The sequence below is a fragment of the Heterocephalus glaber genome, unplaced genomic scaffold, assembly GCF_053883595.1.
Source record: "Heterocephalus glaber isolate CG9 unplaced genomic scaffold, H.glaber_assembly_v1.0 deba00000896, whole genome shotgun sequence".
Lineage (NCBI taxonomy): Eukaryota > Metazoa > Chordata > Mammalia > Rodentia > Bathyergidae > Heterocephalus > Heterocephalus glaber.
The window spans coordinates 1369286-1376025 of record NW_028258170.1 but is presented as its reverse complement, the minus strand read 5'-3'; the positions used below and the strand labels follow the sequence as shown (position 1 = coordinate 1376025).

General features: G+C 33.1%; 1 long non-coding RNA gene across 1 annotated transcript; it reads right to left on the bottom strand.

Moving 5' to 3' along the window:
- Positions 1–2245: 2245 nt before the first annotated feature.
- On the bottom strand, positions 2246–5971 carry LOC147828859 (uncharacterized). Its single transcript, XR_015450002.1, has 2 exons — positions 5652–5971; positions 2246–4427 (listed from the first exon to the last, which is right to left on the bottom strand). It is a non-coding gene; the product is annotated as an uncharacterized LOC147828859 (long non-coding RNA).
- Positions 5972–6740: the final 769 nt, after the last annotated feature.

Genomic DNA, 6740 nt, shown 5'->3' with positions numbered 1-6740 from the left:
ATTTCAGGGTGTTTATGTTTTGATCCACTCTGTTACTTTATGTCACTCACTGAATATTTAAGAAAAATTCATGAAATATTGTTAAATCTTTTGTATGGATTTATTTCATTTTGTTCTTTTTCTAGTGTCTGTTTCATATCTGGTATTTTTTTCCTATTTTCCAAAATAGATTCATTTTTCCCATTGGTCTCATGATTGTGACTGCCCTCTTTATCTGTTGTGAACATTCTCTTAAGAATTTTTGAACACTGTATATTCAGTAAGTATATTTTTAGACTTCTCTATGAAGGTCTTTATTTTTCCTTCAGTTAGATTAGGTATAATACTGTAAGTTTGTAATTATTTTTTTCAGGGGTTGAAGTACATCAAGTCAAGTTCTTCTGGCTTTAGACTTGCAGTTGAAAAAATTTGTTTTTGCATTTGGTTAATAATTTTAAGTGATTTTGCATTTTTTTGTATCTTCTCTTAATATTTCATGTCTAAAATTTTGGCACTTTGAGTATGATATGCTATGAGGAGCTTCTGCTTTGGTCATGTTTATTTGCCTCTGTTTCCTAGCAGAAGATTCTCCTACAATTCCAGTGAGTAGGTTTTCTATGCCATTGGCCTGTACTTTATTGTCCTGTTTCATTCTTCCTTTTATTTGTTGAGATTTTCAGAGTTCTGGAATAATATTCTCATTACTTCTTCTTTTTCTCTTACTGCCCATTACTGTAGCACATCCACTTTCTCATTTAATTCTGATAATATTTCTTGTTTTTCATCTTAACTATTATTAAGATGAGTATTGAAGGATTTGACTATTTCAGGATTGAGTTCTAGTATTTATTAGTTCTTTTCCCAGAATTTCTCCTTTTAGCGATGCAGTTTATCATACATTGTACCATGATTTCCTCCTTGATTCTTCCATTTCCCTATTGTATCTTCTTTGATCTCATTAAATATTTAAGCATTTGATTAATTCAGCTCCTTATTTGCACAATCTTTGCTATCTTTGATCATTTTCACTATCAATTTTTCAAATTATTTGAAATTTCTTCTACTGGAATATAATGGAATCAGTCTTTGGGAGGGAATTATGAATTTGGCAAACATAGTGTTTACTTGACTCTGATGATTCTTTATGCATGTGTGTTAACGTGTGTGTGTGTGTGTTGAAGTTTGAAGATCATTGGGAATGGAGAGTGGAAGACCTATTGTGTGGAGATCTTTTGAGTAAGTAGCTTTGTTGTTGAGATGTGTCTTAGGCTGTAGTGTCTCAGCCTGAAAGCATGCAGTCCACCTCTTGGTTCTAAACTTTGGCATGAGGTTGTAATCTTAGCACTGTTTTATAAGACATAATCACCACCAGTAATGTCAATATCTGATGAAAATCCATATTGTAACACATAAATTGACACGTAATTTCTTTAACTTACATGTCTTCAAAAAGGTCACACATTCTATTGATGGATTTGCTAAGAAAAACTGATAGAATATATTTTCTAAATCATTAAAATACAAATAAATGAGTATAAGATAAAACTACATCTTATAGAAATACCTGGTGAGTGAAGAGTTCAAATCGTCCATAAATATATGAAATTACTAAGATATTTATGTGATGAGAAGAGCCCTATCAATATATCAAACAGTTAATATCTATTAAAATCTTGCACCTAATCCCAAAGAAAGACAACCAGGAATTTCTACAAATATAGTTTCTAGAAAAGACAGATATCGAAGGTAATTATAATATGTCTTTAACTAATATTGATGTAATAAAAGGCATATTTTATCACTGATTTAAAGATGTGAGTAATACAGAACATTTTTAAATATTAGGGTGAAATGATTACAGTGCTAAATTATTAAAACTGACAAATCTTAATTCTGAAAATGGAGGTGTTGCACTTTACACACCTTAAATGATGAAATATTTTTTACATAAAATAACTTTCATTTCAAAAAGTAGGTATTTTATATCACTTGTTTAGTGTAAATTAATCAGTGTAATAAGTTTTATGCAAATCTAAATAAAATAGTTAACTTGGGAAGTGGAACTGTATATTATAAAATAAACAAGATATCAAACACAAATTCTGAACTGACATTATAAATGTAGATATAAAAACTTTTTTTCAAAAAGATTTTTTTATCCCTCTTCTTGATCTAAGCTTATGGAATGCCACATATTGCAATTCATTCTCAATACTTTGCTTTGAAATAGATTTATTTATTTAAAAAGTATAACATGAAGCAAATGTAATAATCATAATTTAATTTTGAAGAACAATAAAAACTGGAAGACATCAGGAGAAAGGCAAAGACGACAATGGCTGAAACTCATTGTCATGTCCCAGAAAGGTTTAGTGTCCACATGACTCACAGGAACCCACCTATCAGCTGTTATTGCTCACTGATTTTCAAATTAGCAAAATCAAAACCTCTGAAGTTGAAAGTGTGATACAATGAGAGTCATAATATTTCCCACACATTGAGTAGATGGTAATCTTATGTGTTTCAATTATACAGAGTTTATGAGATATCAAACTTTAAATGAATAAAGAAAGCAACAATGATTATACAAAAAAATGACAGGAAATGTGTTAAATATATAGGCATATCTTAATAATCATCAATTTAGAAAAGCATGCACAAAATAGGCAACAATAGATACGTTATTTCTGTTTTTTATGTAATCATCATTTTCTAAGTTGTCTTTAACATTAAGATGTATCACTTTCCTATAACTTGTTTACTTCAATATATTACCTAATCTTAAAGTGGGAACTGCTGCCCTATTTGTTTTTGCTGTTTGTTAGTTTGTAAATTAAGTGGAAAAAAAGGAGATTTGTAAATAAAAGAACACTATTAAGAAATATGCAGTGTTTATTATGTCAGAATATTATAGGAATGCAAGCCTTCTGGTGATAATACCTGGGACTTATTTATTGTCCTAAAAGTTTTATGTCCAGCTTCTGATGAGAGGGACAGGGGATAAATATATTTTATATAGGTGAGCATACAGAACCTTATTATTTCAGTGAATTAGTGTTTTTCAAGCACCAGATATAGAATCTTGACGTGAATGCAATTGCCCCAAACTTTGCTGCTGATAATCACTATAAACAGAATGACATAGGAAAAATAAAGTGATTTTTCATTATAAAATATTTTAAACCTGAGTTTTGCAGGAATGTTATATTAATATACTTTATACAATTATAAAAAAAATTTTGCCGTTTTCCTTGAGAGCACAGATTTTTTACATCTTAGATTTAACACTTAATTGATGACTCCAAATTATGATATAAACTTGTAAATACTTGTGTCTCTAAATGTTCAAGATGCTATTTGTTAAATAAAGACCAGCTGAAAAGGAAAAATAACAAGATTCAATTTTTTTCAGAATGAGACCAAAAAATTTCTTCAGAGGAAAAAAATGACCAGCAGTAGAGTATAATTGTCTAGTATCACTGTTGTTTTAATTGTTTAGAACCTGCAATCTTCTGCATGATTCTAACACAAGCATTTTTCACCTCTTTGTTTCTGAGACTGTAAATGAGAGGGTTCAGCATGGGGATCACAGTTGTGTAAAACACAGAAGCCACCTGATCTTTCCTAAAGAGTAGGATGTCTTTGGTTTTAGGTAAATAAAGATCACAGTGCTGTAGATGATGGTGACTACCAGGAGATGGGAGGCACAGGTGGAGAAGGCTTTCTTCTTTCCAGCAGCGGAATTAATTTTCAGGATAGCGGAGAGGATAGACACATAAGATCCAGATATGGTGCTGAGGGACAGAAATAAACTGGATCCACCAAAAATGAATATAATGAGCTCAACCTCAAATGTGTCACTGCAGGACAGGGCTAAAATTGGAGATGTGTCACAGAAAAAGTGCTGGATAACATTAGACTCACAAAAGTGCAGTTGGCTCATGGAAACTGTAACCACAGTGCAATATACAAAGGCAATAACATAAGAGCAAGAGAGCAGGGCACAGCACAGTCCTGTGGACATAATGACTGGATAGTGCAGGGGGTGGCAGATAGCCACATAGTGATCATAGGCCATGGAGGAGAGAAGGAAACATTCTGCAATACCAAAGAGTATTAAAATATACATCTGTGTGAAGCACCCCAGGAAGGAAATGCTCTTGGTGGAAGTCAGTAAGTTCTGTAAGGTTTTAGGGGTGATGACACTTGAGTAGCTGAGGTCAAGAAATGACAGATGAGTGAGAAAAAAGTACATGGGGGTGTGAAGCTGGGGATCCAGGCAAATGGTAAGTATCGTCCCCATGTTCCCCAGCCCTGTGACCAGGTAAATCAGGAGAAAGAGCGCAGAGAGGACCAGCTGTTTCTCTGTAGAGTCCGTCAGCCCCATGAGGATGAAGGCAGGCACACTGGTGGAGTTCCATCTACCCATGGTGTCCTGCTGCACTTATCTGTTGAATAATAAATTTTAATAATTGCCCTGTCTCCAAAAATATTTTCATTTACGTGAATTCCTCAGTATTTTTCATAGCCTTACTAGAAATTAATGAAAACTATTTTGAAGAAGAGTGAAAAATTAAAATCACCATGTATAGATATGGGTATAAAATACCATTTGTTTCTGATACATTAAAGAGTTTCATCCTGTTTGTAACATGAAACCGATGCTATTATAAACTCTTTCAGTTATTAACACATTCAATTCTCAGGGAATGTTGTATCATAAGGACTCTTATACATATCCTTACTTTGAAAAAAGGGCACAATGATTACTTATGTAAAAAAGAACAGTTACATTTTGCCACTGATTCTACCTAGATATTTTTACTTATGATAACAGACTTACAATACTGTGTTCCTGATCAGGATTTGTTTTACCAATTCTGAATGCAGATATGTAATAGTCTGTGCTAAAGACTATTTTTATTGTCTTATTAATTGTCCTTTTGTTCCTAATGACTCATTATACTAATTAAAGTAATTTTTATCTGTGGAATTAAGTGAATCACAATAACATTAAATTTCTGAAGATAAAGTAACTCAGACAGAAAAATCAATCTTTAAAACTTTTGGATTTTTAAAAACAAGGTGCTTCTCCTACTTTCCCTGGCCCAGAGTAGGAGTCCTCTTCCTCTCCTCCACTGAAACGATGGCACCAAGAATTACTGCTCATGCCTCAGAAATATCATGACTGCCTGAGAAGAACATTCAGATACCACCCCAGGAGGTCAAGGTCTGCTTTAACTTGGAAAAGGGGGGGGGGATCTTGGAGTCACCTGGACATAAAAGCCCTGGCAAAAATTAACAGAGAGACAGAGATTTGTTGGGAGCTGAGTCTCCTGTCTCTTCTGTGTAGCACATAAACCCTTTTCTTTCCACCAAAATGACTTTTCCCCACCTTTGATAAGGCAGCCAGAAGCAGTATGAACCTTCCCCTCTGGTAACAATGTACTTTTTAACTTGCCCAATCAAAATCAATTTTCCTAAAAAAATTAAATTTTAGAATATGTACATTGCTTGATTACATAGCTTTCACAAACTCTATATTCCCTTTTCTGCAAATCTTAACATTTACTTATGGTGAGGCCCAAATGATATGTTTGTGCATATTTTTTCACAAAACTCCCTTTATTTTATCTAGCATAATCCCCTCCTGTTTTCAGAATGATACTTACTGTGCACCAAAGTTGCTGAAAAAACTCTTTTCCAATGTTATCTGCTCAGAAATTTGTCAGGAACAAAATATTCTCAGAAATAAGATAGGAAAACATACAGTGAACTGAAAATTATTGTAATCACATTATTTTCCTGGGGGTAATTTATCTATATGTTTTCCTGCATTCATTTTATTTCTGGAGAAAAACTGTATCACCCTAGAAATTTTGTTTGTCTTGATCAAAAGGAAAGGTCACCCTGAAATTTCTTCTGAAAAGAGTCTGAGGGAGACCTGTGAATGGAAAGAGACCAGTGTGTGCCTCTCCTTCCAGTATGCCTCATATAGTGCGCATTCAGAACACTGCAGCATTTGCTTGTCCTCGGGGAGCAATTTCCCTAAAAGATTTCTTGGCCTTATTCCAAGGAGAAAAGTTCAAGTATTTAATGAGCGCTAGTTTTTGTCTTTTCCCTTAGAAGTCCCACATTTACAGCATGAACATTTCATCTTCTCATGTGTTGTCCAAATTTCTGCTGAATATCATTCATTTACTTTTTAAATTGAAACACAGTTATATAAACTTGCCAAGAATAATGTTTACATTTGACTGATTAATCAGGATTTATTTGACTAGAAAGTTAGAGAAGAAATTCCCTGAGTCATAATATCATTATAATTGACATTGTGAAAGATGAAAAAGTCAAATTTTTCACCTGGAAATTTTTTATATTTAAATGACTGACTTGGCAATAGGTGTAACACATGTTCATCAGGAAAAAGTAGAAAAAAGTAAAATTCTAAGAAAAAATACAGGAATTCTAAACTTGTTACAATTTGTTTACATAATAGTAATAGTCTGTCTTTTCCCTTTTTTGAGAATAAAAGTATTTGGATGTCCACTTTTGAGTTTGCATAATTATTAGAACACAACGCATTGAGTATTTTATTCTAATTTTATGACAATATATTCTGTCAGGACCAGTTATGTTAGCCTATTACTATGGAACCCCCCATTTCTCATGTAGTGGACAGGACTCCAGTCTTCTCTAACAGAACTGAGAGGATAAATAGGCATCCTCAGGCCACACAAATCGGGCAGGACCTACATTCT